The sequence below is a fragment of the Hyla sarda genome, unplaced genomic scaffold (assembly GCF_029499605.1).
Source record: "Hyla sarda isolate aHylSar1 unplaced genomic scaffold, aHylSar1.hap1 scaffold_3353, whole genome shotgun sequence".
Taxonomy (NCBI): Eukaryota; Metazoa; Chordata; class Amphibia; order Anura; family Hylidae; genus Hyla; species Hyla sarda.
The window spans coordinates 1-18,623 of NW_026610102.1; the positions used below are offsets into that span (position 1 = coordinate 1).

At 46.2% G+C, this 18,623-nt stretch overlaps 8 non-coding genes across 8 annotated transcripts; all 8 read left to right on the top strand.

The window, feature by feature from the left end:
* Nucleotides 1–2,113: 2,113 nt before the first annotated feature.
* Nucleotides 2,114–2,304, top strand: LOC130330478 (U2 spliceosomal RNA). Its single transcript, XR_008873624.1, has one exon. It is a non-coding gene; the product is annotated as a U2 spliceosomal RNA (small nuclear RNA).
* A 2,082-nt stretch (nt 2,305–4,386) lies between these two features.
* On the top strand, nt 4,387–4,577 carry LOC130330482 (U2 spliceosomal RNA). The gene has a single exon (XR_008873628.1). It is a non-coding gene; the product is annotated as a U2 spliceosomal RNA (small nuclear RNA).
* Nucleotides 4,578–6,661: 2,084 nt separating this feature from the next.
* Nucleotides 6,662–6,852, top strand: LOC130330484 (U2 spliceosomal RNA). The gene has a single exon (XR_008873629.1). It is a non-coding gene; the product is annotated as a U2 spliceosomal RNA (small nuclear RNA).
* A 2,081-nt stretch (nt 6,853–8,933) lies between these two features.
* On the top strand, nt 8,934–9,124 carry LOC130330485 (U2 spliceosomal RNA). Its single transcript, XR_008873630.1, has one exon. It is a non-coding gene; the product is annotated as a U2 spliceosomal RNA (small nuclear RNA).
* Nucleotides 9,125–11,202: 2,078 nt separating this feature from the next.
* On the top strand, nt 11,203–11,393 carry LOC130330486 (U2 spliceosomal RNA). The gene has a single exon (XR_008873631.1). It is a non-coding gene; the product is annotated as a U2 spliceosomal RNA (small nuclear RNA).
* Nucleotides 11,394–13,474: 2,081 nt separating this feature from the next.
* Nucleotides 13,475–13,665, top strand: LOC130330479 (U2 spliceosomal RNA). Its single transcript, XR_008873625.1, has one exon. It is a non-coding gene; the product is annotated as a U2 spliceosomal RNA (small nuclear RNA).
* A 2,097-nt stretch (nt 13,666–15,762) lies between these two features.
* On the top strand, nt 15,763–15,954 carry LOC130330481 (U2 spliceosomal RNA). Its single transcript, XR_008873627.1, has one exon. It is a non-coding gene; the product is annotated as a U2 spliceosomal RNA (small nuclear RNA).
* A 2,093-nt stretch (nt 15,955–18,047) lies between these two features.
* Nucleotides 18,048–18,239, top strand: LOC130330480 (U2 spliceosomal RNA). The gene has a single exon (XR_008873626.1). It is a non-coding gene; the product is annotated as a U2 spliceosomal RNA (small nuclear RNA).
* Nucleotides 18,240–18,623: the final 384 nt, after the last annotated feature.

Consider the following 18,623-nt stretch of genomic DNA (forward strand, 5'->3'; position numbering starts at 1 on the left):
GGGTACAGTGCACCACCCCCTTACAGGGTTAAAAAGAAAGATTCCTACTTTCATTGCTACCTGCTTGCTGGCTAGCCAGCTAGCCAGCCCTGTGGGCCTTGCTGCTGCTGCAGCCAATAAACAAAAGGTGGTGCTGCTGCTGCTTCTGCTGCTTCTGCTTCTGCTTGTGTCTGGCCCCTGTTGGAGCGTCCAGGCACAGGACTTCTGCTGCTGCTGACTAAATGGCCTCCTTAATTGGATCATTTGAGTAGCCAGCACACCTGTGCAGGTAGGGCATGACATGATAGGCAGCTGCCTTGATAGCGGGTGGGTGCTGAATGTTCCTAATTGACAAAATAAGATTAATGCTTATGAAGAAATATAAAATCTCATCCCTTCCCCAATATCGCGCCACACCCCTACCCCTTAATTCCCTGGTTGAACGTGATGGACATATGTCTTTTTTCGACCGTACTAACTATGTAACTATGTAACATAACATGGGGGGGGGGGGGGGGTCTCCTGGCTGTTCACACAGGTGTGTCATTGCTGTACATTGACCATGCATTGCTTCTGTGGTATTGCAAAGGCAAAGACAAATGCTTCCAGCCATCCATTGCACTAATGGATTGGTCATCAGCTGGCTGTCTATGTCCCGCATCAATATAGACCAAAGTACAGAGGGTTAGGCTATGCTATTGTGCACCTACCTGATGCATCAGAAGGTGCGAGGCCCTTGCTAAATTCTGTGCACAGACTTTGAGATCTATGCTTTAGACTGTATCTAAACCTGCTCCAACATGGACTGACATTCTGGCCTACTTTCAGCCGATGCGACTTGTCTGTCGCTGAACAGTCGCTTTTTATGTATTCAGCACCTATGTATAATGTTGTAAAAATGCTCTAGAAGCTAAAGTCGCAGAAATGTCACACATATTTGGCCTGCAACTTTCTGTGCGACAAATTCAGACAGGAAAAATCAGTATAAATCCTTAGAAAATTATCCCCCAGTGTCTCCATCTGCTGGTGGTATTGAATAAGCATTGCTGCACTGATGGGGTATGCATTAGACGAAAAAAAAGAAGAAAAAGAAGAATAATACGCCCAGAAAAGAGGCGAAAAGGAGAAAAACGTAAAAAAACGTGAAAAAAAAGTAAGAGGAAGAGAAGGGAAAAAAAGGTGGAAATGGGTTTAAAAGTGATTTCGGCGGAGAAATATATATATATATATATATATATATATATATATATATATATATATATGCGCACACACACACATAGATATAAACGTATTCTCCGTTGAGATATTGCAGCCGCTGCTGTGTCCAGGCCCAGGAGCCTTAGCACTGTGCTGTGATGTCACTCAATACCACTGACATCACTAGGTGTAAACAACATCTCTCCTTTGCTGTGTATGTGACTATGGAGCTGTTTGGTGATGTCGTCTATTACGGCCTTCATAGAAGCAACAGGAGATTGTTGCATCCATCTTGAACCCTCAGAACTACAGTGCTATGATGTCACTCACTTCCACAGGCCTTGCAGAGTGTAAACAACAACAACCCAGCTTTGTTGTGTATGTAACCAAAGGGATTTGTGATGTCACCTAGAACCTTCACAGCAGCGACAGCTTTATGAGGAGCATCAGCACTGCTCTGCCTGAGCAGAACCATCACCGCCATAGGTTGTCAAATAACCCGGATTTAACCCACACAGGTAAGTCCAATGGGGTGCAGGCATGTCCTCTATGCTTACAGCTTCCCGTGGGTGTTGGTTTGATACCGTTTGGGGACAGCCAAGGAGGCATCTGCAGGCAACAAAGGTAGGTGTGTGCTTGTGTGTGTGTTTCCTATGCAGATCCTAAGCCCAGTGTCACATGCAAGTAGGAGGAGTAAGAAGGGTTCCTGGCAAATCCGGGTTATGGATTGCATTTAAAAAGGCCCCGTGGGAGTGCAATGGGCCCCTGTCTTGCTGCTTAGCAATAATGGTATGGGTTTAGGTTCTGCTGTGTGTACTGGTGGTTGACTGCCCCCCAGCCCAGAGTGTGCATGGAAAATTGTCTGGCAGCCTCCCTGACAGCAAGCAGTGATAGTGCCCATGAAGGGGACCTTGTTGGGCCCGCCCCTTTCACGGTTATCGCTTCTCGGCCTTTTGGCTAAGATCAAGTGTAGTATCTGTTCTTATCAGTTTAATATCTGATACGTCCCCTATCTGGGGACCATATATTAAATGGATTTTTGAGAACGGGGGCCGATTTCGAAGCTTGCTTCCGTCGCCCTATGCATTGACCCGATATGGCAGTATCTTCGGGTACAGTGCACCACCCCCTTACAGGGTTAAAAAGAAAGATTCCTACTTTCATTGCTACCTGCTTGCTGGCTAGCCAGCTAGCCAGCCCTGTGGGCCTTGCTGCTGCTGCAGCCAATAAACAAAAGGTGGTGCTTCTGCTGCTTCTGCTTCTGCTTGTGTCTGGCCCCTGTTGGAGCGTCCAGGCACAGGACTTCTGCTGCTGCTGACTAAATGGCCTCCTTAATTGGATCATTTGAGTAGCCAGCACACCTGTGCAGGTAGGGCATGACATGATAGGCAGCTGCCTTGATAGCGGGTGGGTGCTGAATGTTCCTAATTGACAAAATAAGATTAATGCTTATGAAGAAATATAAAATCTCATCCCTTCCCCAATATCGCGCCACACCCCTACCCCTTAATTCCCTGGTTGAACGTGATGGACATATGTCTTTTTTCGACCGTACTAACTATGTAACTATGTAACATAACATGGGGGGGGGGGGGGTCTCCTGGCTGTTCACACAGGTGTGTCATTGCTGTACATTGACCATGCATTGCTTCTGTGGTATTGCAAAGGCAAAGACAAATGCTTCCAGCCATCCATTGCACTAATGGATTGGTCATCAGCTGGCTGTCTATGTCCCGCATCAATATAGACCAAAGTACAGAGGGTTAGGCTATGCTATTGTGCACCTACCTGATGCATCAGAAGGTGCGAGGCCCTTGCTAAATTCTGTGCACAGACTTTGAGATCTATGCTTTAGACTGTATCTAAACCTGCTCCAACATGGACTGACATTCTGGCCTACTTTCAGCCGATGCGACTTGTCTGTCGCTGAACAGTCGCTTTTTATGTATTCAGCACCTATGTATAATGTTGTAAAAATGCTCTAGAAGCTAAAGTCGCAGAAATGTCACACATATTTGGCCTGCAACTTTCTGTGCGACAAATTCAGACAGGAAAAATCAGTATAAATCCTTAGAAAATTATCCCCCAGTGTCTCCATCTGCTGGCGGTATTGAATAAGCATTGCTGCACTGATGGGGTATGCATTAGACGAAAAAAAAGAAGAAAAAGAAGAATAATACGCCCAGAAAAGAGGCGAAAAGGAGAAAAACGTAAAAAAACGTGAAAAAAAAGTAAGAGGAAGAGAAGGGAAAAAAAGGTGGAAATGGGTTTAAAAGTGATTTCGGCGGAGAAATATATATATATATATATATATATATATATATATATATATATATATGCGCACACACACACATAGATATAAACGTATTCTCCGTTGAGATATTGCAGCCGCTGCTGTGTCCAGGCCCAGGAGCCTTAGCACTGTGCTGTGATGTCACTCAATACCACTGACATCACTAGGTGTAAACAACATCTCTCCTTTGCTGTGTATGTGACTATGGAGCTGTTTGGTGATGTCGTCTATTACGGCCTTCATAGAAGCAACAGGAGATTGTTGCATCCATCTTGAACCCTCAGAACTACAGTGCTATGATGTCACTCACTTCCACAGGCCTTGCAGAGTGTAAACAACAACAACCCAGCTTTGTTGTGTATGTAACCAAAGGGATTTGTGATGTCACCTAGAACCTTCACAGCAGCGACAGCTTTATGAGGAGCATCAGCACTGCTCTGCCTGAGCAGAACCATCACCGCCATAGGTTGTCAAATAACCCGGATTTAACCCACACAGGTAAGTCCAATGGGGTGCAGGCATGTCCTCTATGCTTACAGCTTCCCGTGGGTGTTGGTTTGATACCGTTTGGGGACAGCCAAGGAGGCATCTGCAGGCAACAAAGGTAGGTGTGTGATTGTGTGTGTGTTTCCTATGCAGATCCTAAGCCCAGTGTCACATGCAAGTAGGAGGAGTAAGAAGGGTTCCTGGCAAATCCGGGTTATGGATTGCATTTAAAAAGGCCCCGTGGGAGTGCAATGGGCCCCTGTCTTGCTGCTTAGCAATAATGGTATGGGTTTAGGTTCTGCTGTGTGTACTGGTGGTTGACTGCCCCCCAGCCCAGAGTGTGCATGGAAAATTGTCTGGCAGCCTCCCTGACAGCAAGCAGTGATAGTGCCCATGAAGGGGACCTTGTTGGGCCCGCCCCTTTCACGGTTATCGCTTCTCGGCCTTTTGGCTAAGATCAAGTGTAGTATCTGTTCTTATCAGTTTAATATCTGATACGTCCCCTATCTGGGGACCATATATTAAATGGATTTTTGAGAACGGGGGCCGATTTCGAAGCTTGCTTCCGTCGCCCTATGCATTGACCCGATATGGCAGTATCTTCGGGTACAGTGCACCACCCCCTTACAGGGTTAAAAAGAAAGATTCCTACTTTCATTGCTACCTGCTTGCTGGCTAGCCAGCTAGCCAGCCCTGTGGGCCTTGCTGCTGCTGCAGCCAATAAACAAAAGGTGGTGCTGCTGCTGCTTCTGCTGCTTCTGCTTCTGCTTGTGTCTGGCCCCTGTTGGAGCGTCCAGGCACAGGACTTCTGCTGCTGCTGACTAAATGGCCTCCTTAATTGGATCATTTGAGTAGCCAGCACACCTGTGCAGGTAGGGCATGACATGATAGGCAGCTGCCTTGATAGCGGGTGGGTGCTGAATGTTCCTAATTGACAAAATAAGATTAATGCTTATGAAGAAATATAAAATCTCATCCCTTCCCCAATATCGCGCCACACCCCTACCCCTTAATTCCCTGGTTGAACGTGATGGACATATGTCTTTTTTCGACCGTACTAACTATGTAACTATGTAACATAACATGGGGGGGGGGGGGTCTCCTGGCTGTTCACACAGGTGTGTCATTGCTGTACATTGACCATGCATTGCTTCTGTGGTATTGCAAAGGCAAAGACAAATGCTTCCAGCCATCCATTGCACTAATGGATTGGTCATCAGCTGGCTGTCTATGTCCCGCATCAATATAGACCAAAGTACAGAGGGTTAGGCTATGCTATTGTGCACCTACCTGATGCATCAGAAGGTGCGAGGCCCTTGCTAAATTCTGTGCACAGACTTTGAGATCTATGCTTTAGACTGTATCTAAACCTGCTCCAACATGGACTGACATTCTGGCCTACTTTCAGCCGATGCGACTTGTCTGTCGCTGAACAGTCGCTTTTTATGTATTCAGCACCTATGTATAATGTTGTAAAAATGCTCTAGAAGCTAAAGTCGCAGAAATGTCACACATATTTGGCCTGCAACTTTCTGTGCGACAAATTCAGACAGGAAAAATCAGTATAAATCCTTAGAAAATTATCCCCCAGTGTCTCCATCTGCTGGCGGTATTGAATAAGCATTGCTGCACTGATGGGGTATGCATTAGACGAAAAAAAAGAAGAAAAAGAAGAATAATACGCCCAGAAAAGAGGCGAAAAGGAGAAAAACGTAAAAAAACGTGAAAAAAAAGTAAGAGGAAGAGAAGGGAAAAAAAGGTGGAAATGGGTTTAAAAGTGATTTCGGCGGAGAAATATATATATATATATATATATATATATATATATATATATGCGCACACACACACATAGATATAAACGTATTCTCCGTTGAGATATTGCAGCCGCTGCTGTGTCCAGGCCCAGGAGCCTTAGCACTGTGCTGTGATGTCACTCAATACCACTGACATCACTAGGTGTAAACAACATCTCTCCTTTGCTGTGTATGTGACTATGGAGCTGTTTGGTGATGTCGTCTATTACGGCCTTCATAGAAGCAACAGGAGATTGTTGCATCCATCTTGAACCCTCAGAACTACAGTGCTATGATGTCACTCACTTCCACAGGCCTTGCAGAGTGTAAACAACAACAACCCAGCTTTGTTGTGTATGTAACCAAAGGGATTTGTGATGTCACCTAGAACCTTCACAGCAGCGACAGCTTTATGAGGAGCATCAGCACTGCTCTGCCTGAGCAGAACCATCACCGCCATAGGTTGTCAAATAACCCGGATTTAACCCACACAGGTAAGTCCAATGGGGTGCAGGCATGTCCTCTATGCTTACAGCTTCCCGTGGGTGTTGGTTTGATACCGTTTGGGGACAGCCAAGGAGGCATCTGCAGGCAACAAAGGTAGGTGTGTGCTTGTGTGTGTGTTTCCTATGCAGATCCTAAGCCCAGTGTCACATGCAAGTAGGAGGAGTAAGAAGGGTTCCTGGCAAATCCGGGTTATGGATTGCATTTAAAAAGGCCCCGTGGGAGTGCAATGGGCCCCTGTCTTGCTGCTTAGCAATAATGGTATGGGTTTAGGTTCTGCTGTGTGTACTGGTGGTTGACTGCCCCCCAGCCCAGAGTGTGCATGGAAAATTGTCTGGCAGCCTCCCTGACAGCAAGCAGTGATAGTGCCCATGAAGGGGACCTTGTTGGGCCCGCCCCTTTCACGGTTATCGCTTCTCGGCCTTTTGGCTAAGATCAAGTGTAGTATCTGTTCTTATCAGTTTAATATCTGATACGTCCCCTATCTGGGGACCATATATTAAATGGATTTTTGAGAACGGGGGCCGATTTCGAAGCTTGCTTCCGTCGCCCTATGCATTGACCCGATATGGCAGTATCTTCGGGTACAGTGCACCACCCCCTTACAGGGTTAAAAAGAAAGATTCCTACTTTCATTGCTACCTGCTTGCTGGCTAGCCAGCTAGCCAGCCCTGTGGGCCTTGCTGCTGCTGCAGCCAATAAACAAAAGGTGGTGCTGCTGCTGCTTCTGCTGCTTCTGCTTCTGCTTGTGTCTGGCCCCTGTTGGAGCGTCCAGGCACAGGACTTCTGCTGCTGCTGACTAAATGGCCTCCTTAATTGGATCATTTGAGTAGCCAGCACACCTGTGCAGGTAGGGCATGACATGATAGGCAGCTGCCTTGATAGCGGGTGGGTGCTGAATGTTCCTAATTGACAAAATAAGATTAATGCTTATGAAGAAATATAAAATCTCATCCCTTCCCCAATATCGCGCCACACCCCTACCCCTTAATTCCCTGGTTGAACGTGATGGACATATGTCTTTTTTCGACCGTACTAACTATGTAACTATGTAACATAACATGGGGGGGGGGGGTCTCCTGGCTGTTCACACAGGTGTGTCATTGCTGTACATTGACCATGCATTGCTTCTGTGGTATTGCAAAGGCAAAGACAAATGCTTCCAGCCATCCATTGCACTAATGGATTGGTCATCAGCTGGCTGTCTATGTCCCGCATCAATATAGACCAAAGTACAGAGGGTTAGGCTATGCTATTGTGCACCTACCTGATGCATCAGAAGGTGCGAGGCCCTTGCTAAATTCTGTGCACAGACTTTGAGATCTATGCTTTAGACTGTATCTAAACCTGCTCCAACATGGACTGACATTCTGGCCTACTTTCAGCCGATGCGACTTGTCTGTCGCTGAACAGTCGCTTTTTATGTATTCAGCACCTATGTATAATGTTGTAAAAATGCTCTAGAAGCTAAAGTCGCAGAAATGTCACACATATTTGGCCTGCAACTTTCTGTGCGACAAATTCAGACAGGAAAAATCAGTATAAATCCTTAGAAAATTATCCCCCAGTGTCTCCATCTGCTGGCGGTATTGAATAAGCATTGCTGCACTGATGGGGTATGCATTAGACGAAAAAAAAGAAGAAAAAGAAGAATAATACGCCCAGAAAAGAGGCGAAAAGGAGAAAAACGTAAAAAAACGTGAAAAAAAAGTAAGAGGAAGAGAAGGGAAAAAAAGGTGGAAATGGGTTTAAAAGTGATTTCGGCGGAGAAATATATATATATATATATATATATATATATATATATATGCGCACACACACACATAGATATAAACGTATTCTCCGTTGAGATATTGCAGCCGCTGCTGTGTCCAGGCCCAGGAGCCTTAGCACTGTGCTATGATGTCACTCAATACCACTGACATCACTAGGTGTAAACAACATCTCTCCTTTGCTGTGTATGTGACTATGGAGCTGTTTGGTGATGTCGTCTATTACGGCCTTCATAGAAGCAACAGGAGATTGTTGCATCCATCTTGAACCCTCAGAACTACAGTGCTATGATGTCACTCACTTCCACAGGCCTTGCAGAGTGTAAACAACAACAACCCAGCTTTGTTGTGTATGTAACCAAAGGGATTTGTGATGTCACCTAGAACCTTCACAGCAGCGACAGCTTTATGAGGAGCATCAGCACTGCTCTGCCTGAGCAGAACCATCACCGCCATAGGTTGTCAAATAACCCGGATTTAACCCACACAGGTAAGTCCAATGGGGTGCAGGCATGTCCTCTATGCTTACAGCTTCCCGTGGGTGTTGGTTTGATACCGTTTGGGGACAGCCAAGGAGGCATCTGCAGGCAACAAAGGTAGGTGTGTGCTTGTGTGTGTGTTTCCTATGCAGATCCTAAGCCCAGTGTCACATGCAAGTAGGAGGAGTAAGAAGGGTTCCTGGCAAATCCGGGTTATGGATTGCATTTAAAAAGGCCCCGTGGGAGTGCAATGGGCCCCTGTCTTGCTGCTTAGCAATAATGGTATGGGTTTAGGTTCTGCTGTGTGTACTGGTGGTTGACTGCCCCCCAGCCCAGAGTGTGCATGGAAAATTGTCTGGCAGCCTCCCTGACAGCAAGCAGTGATAGTGCCCATGAAGGGGACCTTGTTGGGCCCGCCCCTTTCACGGTTATCGCTTCTCGGCCTTTTGGCTAAGATCAAGTGTAGTATCTGTTCTTATCAGTTTAATATCTGATACGTCCCCTATCTGGGGACCATATATTAAATGGATTTTTGAGAACGGGGGCCGATTTCGAAGCTTGCTTCCGTCGCCCTATGCATTGACCCGATATGGCAGTATCTTCGGGTACAGTGCACCACCCCCTTACAGGGTTAAAAAGAAAGATTCCTACTTTCATTGCTACCTGCTTGCTGGCTAGCCAGCTAGCCAGCCCTGTGGGCCTTGCTGCTGCTGCAGCCAATAAACAAAAGGTGGTGCTGCTGCTGCTTCTGCTGCTTCTGCTTCTGCTTGTGTCTGGCCCCTGTTGGAGCGTCCAGGCACAGGACTTCTGCTGCTGCTGACTAAATGGCCACCTTAATTGGATCATTTGAGTAGCCAGCACACCTGTGCAGGTAGGGCATGACATGATAGGCAGCTGCCTTGATAGCGGGTGGGTGCTGAATGTTCCTAATTGACAAAATAAGATTAATGCTTATGAAGAAATATAAAATCTCATCCCTTCCCCAATATCGCGCCACACCCCTACCCCTTAATTCCCTGGTTGAACGTGATGGACATATGTCTTTTTTCGACCGTACTAACTATGTAACTATGTAACATAACATGGGGGGGGGGGGGTCTCCTGGCTGTTCACACAGGTGTGTCATTGCTGTACATTGACCATGCATTGCTTCTGTGGTATTGCAAAGGCAAAGACAAATGCTTCCAGCCATCCATTGCACTAATGGATTGGTCATCAGCTGGCTGTCTATGTCCCGCATCAATATAGACCAAAGTACAGAGGGTTAGGCTATGCTATTGTGCACCTACCTGATGCATCAGAAGGTGCGAGGCCCTTGCTAAATTCTGTGCACAGACTTTGAGATCTATGCTTTAGACTGTATCTAAACCTGCTCCAACATGGACTGACATTCTGGCCTACTTTCAGCCGATGCGACTTGTCTGTCGCTGAACAGTCGCTTTTTATGTATTCAGCACCTATGTATAATGTTGTAAAAATGCTCTAGAAGCTAAAGTCGCAGAAATGTCACACATATTTGGCCTGCAACTTTCTGTGCGACAAATTCAGACAGGAAAAATCAGTATAAATCCTTAGAAAATTATCCCCCAGTGTCTCCATCTGCTGGCGGTATTGAATAAGCATTGCTGCACTGATGGGGTATGCATTAGACGAAAAAAAAGAAGAAAAAGAAGAATAATACGCCCAGAAAAGAGGCGAAAAGGAGAAAAACGTAAAAAAACGTGAAAAAAAAGTAAGAGGAAGAGAAGGGAAAAAAAGGTGGAAATGGGTTTAAAAGTGATTTTGGCGGAGAAATATATATATATATATATATATATATATATATATGCGCACACACACACATAGATATAAACGTATTCTCCGTTGAGATATTGCAGCCGCTGCTGTGTCCAGGCCCAGGAGCCTTAGCACTGTGCTGTGATGTCACTCAATACCACTGACATCACTAGGTGTAAACAACATCTCTCCTTTGCTGTGTATGTGACTATGGAGCTGTTTGGTGATGTCGTCTATTACGGCCTTCATAGAAGCAACAGGAGATTGTTGCATCCATCTTGAACCCTCAGAACTACAGTGCTATGATGTCACTCACTTCCACAGGCCTTGCAGAGTGTAAACAACAACAACCCAGCTTTGTTGTGTATGTAACCAAAGGGATTTGTGATGTCACCTAGAACCTTCACAGCAGCGACAGCTTTATGAGGAGCATCAGCACTGCTCTGCCTGAGCAGAACCATCACCGCCATAGGTTGTCAAATAACCCGGATTTAACCCACACAGGTAAGTCCAATGGGGTGCAGGCATGTCCTCTATGCTTACAGCTTCCCGTGGGTGTTGGTTTGATACCGTTTGGGGACAGCCAAGGAGGCATCTGCAGGCAACAAAGGTAGGTGTGTGCTTGTGTGTGTGTTTCCTATGCAGATCCTAAGCCCAGTGTCACATGCAAGTAGGAGGAGTAAGAAGGGTTCCTGGCAAATCCGGGTTATGGATTGCATTTAAAAAGGCCCCGTGGGAGTGCAATGGGCCCCTGTCTTGCTGCTTAGCAATAATGGTATGGGTTTAGGTTCTGCTGTGTGTACTGGTGGTTGACTGCCCCCCAGCCCAGAGTGTGCATGGAAAATTGTCTGGCAGCCTCCCTGACAGCAAGCAGTGATAGTGCCCATGAAGGGGACCTTGTTGGGCCCGCCCCTTTCACGGTTATCGCTTCTCGGCCTTTTGGCTAAGATCAAGTGTAGTATCTGTTCTTATCAGTTTAATATCTGATACGTCCCCTATCTGGGGACCATATATTAAATGGATTTTTGAGAACGGGGGCCGATTTCGAAGCTTGCTTCCGTCGCCCTATGCATTGACCCGATATGGCAGTATCTTCGGGTACAGTGCACCACCCCCTTACAGGGTTAAAAAGAAAGATTCCTACTTTCATTGCTACCTGCTTGCTGGCTAGCCAGCTAGCCAGCCCTGTGGGCCTTGCTGCTGCTGCAGCCAATAAACAAAAGGTGGTGCTGCTGCTGCTTCTGCTGCTTCTGCTTCTGCTTGTGTCTGGCCCCTGTTGGAGCGTCCAGGCACAGGACTTCTGCTGCTGCTGACTAAATGGCCTCCTTAATTGGATCATTTGAGTAGCCAGCACACCTGTGCAGGTAGGGCATGACATGATAGGCAGCTGCCTTGATAGCGGGTGGGTGCTGAATGTTCCTAATTGACAAAATAAGATTAATGCTTATGAAGAAATATAAAATCTCATCCCTTCCCCAATATCGCGCCACACCCCTACCCCTTAATTCCCTGGTTGAACGTGATGGACATATGTCTTTTTTCGACCGTACTAACTATGTAACTATGTAACATAACATGGGGGGGGGGGGTCTCCTGGCTGTTCACACAGGTGTGTCATTGCTGTACATTGACCATGCATTGCTTCTGTGGTATTGCAAAGGCAAAGACAAATGCTTCCAGCCATCCATTGCACTAATGGATTGGTCATCAGCTGGCTGTCTATGTCCCGCATCAATATAGACCAAAGTACAGAGGGTTAGGCTATGCTATTGTGCACCTACCTGATGCATCAGAAGGTGCGAGGCCCTTGCTAAATTCTGTGCACAGACTTTGAGATCTATGCTTTAGACTGTATCTAAACCTGCTCCAACATGGACTGACATTCTGGCCTACTTTCAGCCGATGCGACTTGTCTGTCGCTGAACAGTCGCTTTTTATGTATTCAGCACCTATGTATAATGTTGTAAAAATGCTCTAGAAGCTAAAGTCGCAGAAATGTCACACATATTTGGCCTGCAACTTTCTGTGCGACAAATTCAGACAGGAAAAATCAGTATAAATCCTTAGAAAATTATCCCCCAGTGTCTCCATCTGCTGGCGGTATTGAATAAGCATTGCTGCACTGATGGGGTATGCATTAGACGAAAAAAAAGAAGAAAAAGAAGAATAATACGCCCAGAAAAGAGGCGAAAAGGAGAAAAACGTAAAAAAACGTGAAAAAAAAGTAAGAGGAAGAGAAGGGAAAAAAAGGTGGAAATGGGTTTAAAAGTGATTTCGGCGGAGAAATATATATATATATATATATATATATATATATATATATGCGCACACACACACATAGATATAAACGTATTCTCCGTTGAGATATTGCAGCCGCTGCTGTGTCCAGGCCCAGGAGCCTTAGCACTGTGCTGTGATGTCACTCAATACCACTGACATCACTAGGTGTAAACAACATCTCTCCTTTGCTGTGTATGTGACTATGGAGCTGTTTGGTGATGTCGTCTATTACGGCCTTCATAGAAGCAACAGGAGATTGTTGCATCCATCTTGAACCCTCAGAACTACAGTGCTATGATGTCACTCACTTCCACAGGCCTTGCAGAGTGTAAACAACAACAACCCAGCTTTGTTGTGTATGTAACCAAAGGGATTTGTGATGTCACCTAGAACCTTCACAGCAGCGACAGCTTTATGAGGAGCATCAGCACTGCTCTGCCTGAGCAGAACCATCACCGCCATAGGTTGTCAAATAACCCGGATTTAACCCACACAGGTAAGTCCAATGGGGTGCAGGCATGTCCTCTATGCTTACAGCTTCCCGTGGGTGTTGGTTTGATACCGTTTGGGGACAGCCAAGGAGGCATCTGCAGGCAACAAAGGTAGGTGTGTGCTTGTGTGTGTGTTTCCTATGCAGATCCTAAGCCCAGTGTCACATGCAAGTAGGAGGAGTAAGAAGGGTTCCTGGCAAATCCGGGTTATGGATTGCATTTAAAAAGGCCCCGTGGGAGTGCAATGGGCCCCTGTCTTGCTGCTTAGCAATAATGGTATGGGTTTAGGTTCTGCTGTGTGTACTGGTGGTTGACTGCCCCCCAGCCCAGAGTGTGCATGGAAAATTGTCTGGCAGCCTCCCTGACAGCAAGCAGTGATAGTGCCCATGAAGGGGACCTTGTTGGGCCCGCCCCTTTCACGGTTATCGCTTCTCGGCCTTTTGGCTAAGATCAAGTGTAGTATCTGTTCTTATCAGTTTAATATCTGATACGTCCCCTATCTGGGGACCATATATTAAATGGATTTTTGAGAACGGGGGCCGATTTCGAAGCTTGCTTCCGTCGCCCTATGCATTGACCCGATATGGCAGTATCTTCGGGTACAGTGCACCACCCCCTTACAGGGTTAAAAAGAAAGATTCCTACTTTCATTGCTACCTGCTTGCTGGCTAGCCAGCTAGCCAGCCCTGTGGGCCTTGCTGCTGCTGCAGCCAATAAACAAAAGGTGGTGCTGCTGCTGCTTCTGCTGCTTCTGCTTCTGCTTGTGTCTGGCCCCTGTTGGAGCGTCCAGGCACAGGACTTCTGCTGCTGCTGACTAAATGGCCTCCTTAATTGGATCATTTGAGTAGCCAGCACACCTGTGCAGGTAGGGCATGACATGATAGGCAGCTGCCTTGATAGCGGGTGGGTGCTGAATGTTCCTAATTGACAAAATAAGATTAATGCTTATGAAGAAATATAAAAATCTCATCCCTTCCCCAATATCGCGCCACACCCCTACCCCTTAATTCCCTGGTTGAACGTGATGGACATATGTCTTTTTTCGACCGTACTAACTATGTAACTATGTAACATAACATGGGGGGGGGGGGGGTCTCCTGGCTGTTCACACAGGTGTGTCATTGCTGTACATTGACCATGCATTGCTTCTGTGGTATTGCAAAGGCAAAGACAAATGCTTCCAGCCATCCATTGCACTAATGGATTGGTCATCAGCTGGCTGTCTATGTCCCGCATCAATATAGACCAAAGTACAGAGGGTTAGGCTATGCTATTGTGCACCTACCTGATGCATCAGAAGGTGCGAGGCCCTTGCTAAATTCTGTGCACAGACTTTGAGATCTATGCTTTAGACTGTATCTAAACCTGCTCCAACATGGACTGACATTCTGGCCTACTTTCAGCCGATGCGACTTGTCTGTCGCTGAACAGTCGCTTTTTATGTATTCAGCACCTATGTATAATGTTGTAAAAATGCTCTAGAAGCTAAAGTCGCAGAAATGTCACACATATTTGGCCTGCAACTTTCTGTGCGACAAATTCAGACAGGAAAAATCAGTATAAATCCTTAGAAAATTATCCCCCAGTGTCTCCATCTGCTGGCGGTATTGAATAAGCATTGCTGCACTGATGGGGTATGCATTAGACGAAAAAAAAAGAAGAAAAGAAGAATAATACGCCCAGAAAAGAGGCGAAAAGGAGAAAAACGTAAAAAAAACGTGAAAAAAAAAGTAAGAGGAAGAGAAGGGAAAAAAAGGTGGAAATGGGTTTAAAAGTGAATTTCGGCGGAGAAATATATATATATATATATATATATATATATATAATATATATATATATGCGCACACACACACATAGATATAAACGTATTCTCCGTTGAGATATTGCAGCCGCTGCTGTGTCCAGGCCCAGGAGCCTTAGCACTGTGCTGTGATGTCACTCAATACCACTGACATCACTAGGTGTAAACAACATCTCTCCTTTGCTGTGTATGTGACTATGGAGCTGTTTGGTGATGTCGTCTATTACGGCCTTCATAGAAGCAACAGGAGATTGTTGCATCCATCTTGAACCCTCAGAACTACAGTGCTATGATGTCACTCACTTCCACAGGCCTTGCAGAGTGTAAACAACAACAACCCAGCTTTGTTGTGTATGTAACCAAAGGGATTTGTGATGTCACCTAGAACCTTCACAGCAGCGACAGCTTTATGAGGAGCATCAGCACTGCTCTGCCTGAGCAGAACCATCACCGCCATAGGTTGTCAAATAACCCGGATTTAACCCACACAGGTAAGTCCAATGGGGTGCAGGCATGTCCTCTATGCTTACAGCTTCCCGTGGGTGTTGGTTTGATACCGTTTGGGGACAGCCAAGGAGGCATCTGCAGGCAACAAAGGTAGGTGTGTGCTTGTGTGTGTGTTTCCTATGCAGATCCTAAGCCCAGTGTCACATGCAAGTAGGAGGAGTAAGAAGGGTTCCTGGCAAATCCGGGTTATGGATTGCATTTAAAAAGGCCCCGTGGGAGTGCAATGGGCCCCTGTCTTGCTGCTTAGCAATAATGGTATGGGTTTAGGTTCTGCTGTGTGTACTGGTGGTTGACTGCCCCCCAGCCCAGAGTGTGCATGGAAAATTGTCTGGCAGCCCTCCCTGACAGCAAGCAGTGATAGTGCCCATGAAGGGGACCTTGTTGGGCCCGCCCCTTTCACGGTTATCGCTTCTCGGCCTTTTGGCTAAGATCAAGTGTAGTATCTGTTCTTATCAGTTTAATATCTGATACGTCCCCTATCTGGGGACCATATATTAAATGGATTTTTGAGAACGGGGGCCGATTTCGAAGCTTGCTTCCGTCGCCCTATGCAATTGACCCGATATGGCAGTATCTTCGGGTACAGTGCACCACCCCCTTACAGGGTTAAAAAGAAAGATTCCTACTTTCATTGCTACCTGCTTGCTGGCTAGCCAGCTAGCCAGCCCTGTGGGCCTTGCTGCTGCTGCAGCCAATAAACAAAAGGTGGTGCTGCTGCTGCTTCTGCTGCTTCTGCTTCTGCTTGTGTCTGGCCCCTGTTGGAGCGTCCAGGCACAGGACTTCTGCTGCTGCTGACTAAATGGCCTCCTTAATTGGATCATTTGAGTAGCCAGCACACCTGTGCAGGTAGGGCATGACATGATAGGCAGCTGCCTTGATAGCGGGTGGGTGCTGAATGTTCCTAATTGACAAAATAAGATTAATGCTTATGAAGAAATATAAAATCTCATCCCTTCCCCAATATCGCGCCACACCCCTACCCCTTAATTCCCTGGTTGAACGTGATGGACATATGTCTTTTTTCGACCGTACTAACTATGTAACTATGTAACATAACATGGGGGGGGGGGGGTCTCCTGGCTGTTCACACAGGTGTGTCATTGCTGTACATTGACCATGCATTGCTTCTGTGGTATTGCAAAGGCAAAGACAAATGCTTCCAGCCATCCATTGCACTAATGGATTGGTCATCAGCTGGCTGTCTATGTCCCGCATCAATATAGACCAAAGTACAGAGGGTTAGGCTATGCTATTGTGCACCTACCTGATGCATCAGAAGGTGCGAGGCCCTTGCTAAATTCTGTGCATAGACTTTGAGATCTATGCTTTAGACTGTATCTAAACCTGCTCCAACATGGACTGACATTCTGGCCTACTTTCAGCCGATGCGACTTGTCTGTCGCTGAACAGTCGCTTTTTATGTATTCAGCACCTATGTATAATGTTGTAAAAATGCTCTAGAAGCTAAAGTCGCAGAAATGTCACACATATTTGGCCTGCAACTTTCTGTGCGACAAATTCAGACAGGAAAAATCAGTATAAATCCTTAGAAAATTATCCCCCAGTGTCTCCATCTGCTGGCGGTATTGAATAAGCATTGCTGCACTGATGGGGTATGCATTAGACGAAAAAAAAAGAAGAAAAAGAAGAATAATACGCCCAGAAAAGAGGCGAAAAGGAGAAAAAACGTAAAAAAACGTGAAAAAAAAAGTAAGAGGAAGAGAAGGGAAAAAAAGGTGGAAATGGGTTTAAAAGTGATTTCAGCGGAGAAATATATATATATATATATATATATATATATATATATATATATGCGCACACACACACATAGATATAAACGTATTCTCCGTTGAGATATTGCAGCCGCTGCTGTGTCCAGGCCCAGGAGCCTTAGCACTGTGCTGTGATGTCACTCAATACCACTGACATCACTAGGTGTAAACAACATCTCTCCTTTGCTGTGTATGTGACTATGGAGCTGTTTGGTGATGTCGTCTATTACGGCCTTCATAGAAGCAACAGGAGATTGTTGCATCCATCTTGAACCCTCAGAACTACAGTGCTATGATGTCACTCACTTCCACAGGCCTTGCAGAGTGTAAACAACAACAACCCAGCTTTGTTGTGTATGTAACCAAAGGGATTTGTGATATCACCTAGAACCTTCACAGCAGCGACAGCTTTATGAGGAGCATCAGCACTGCTCTGCCTGAGCAGAACCATCACCGCCATAGGTTGTCAAATAACCCGGATTTAACCCACACAGGTAAGTCCAATGGGGTGCAGGCATGTCCTCTATGCTTACAGCTTCCCGTGGGTGTTGGTTTGATACCGTTTGGGGGACAGCCAAGGAGGCATCTGCAGGCAACAAAGGTAGGTGTGTGCTTGTGTGTGTGTGTTTCCTATGCAGATCCTAAGCCCAGTGTCACATGCAAGTAGGAGGAGTAAGAAGGGTTCCTGGCAAATCCGGGTTATGGATTGCATTTAAAAAGGCCCCGTGGGAGTGCAATGGGCCCCTGTCTTGCTGCTTAGCAATAATGGTATGGGTTTAGGTTCTTGCTGTGTGTACTGGTGGTTGACTGCCCCCCAGCCCAGAGTGTGCATGGAAAATTGTCTGGCAGCCTCCCTGACAGCAAGCAGTGATAGTGCCCATGAAGGGGACCATGTTGGGCCCGCCCCTTTCACGGTTATCGCTTCTCGGGCCTTTTGGCTAAGATCAAGTGTAGTATCTGTTCTTATCAGTTTAATATCTGATACGTCCCCTATCTGGGGACCATATATTAAATGGATTTTTGAGATCGGGGGCCGATTTCGAAGCTTGCTTCCGTCGCCCTATGCATTGACCCGATATGGCAGTATCTTCGGGTACAGTGCACCACCCCCTTACAGGGTTAAAAAGAAAGATTCCTACTTTCATTGCTACCTGCTTGCTGGCTAGCCAGCTAGCCAGCCCTGTGGGCCTTGCTGCTGCTGCAGCCAATAAACAAAAGGTGGTGCTGCTGCTGCTTCTGCTGCTTCTGCTTCTGCTTGTGTCTGGCCCCTGTTGGAGCGTCCAGGCACAGGACTTCTGCTGCTGCTGACTAAATGGCCTTCCTTAATTGGATCATTTGAGTAGCCAGCACACCTGTGCAGGTAGGGCATGACATGATAGGCAGCTGCCTTGATAGCGGGTGGGTGCTGAATGTTCCTAATTGACAAAATAAGATTAATGCTTATGAAGAAATATAAAATCTCATCCCTTCCCCAATATCGCGCCACACCCCTA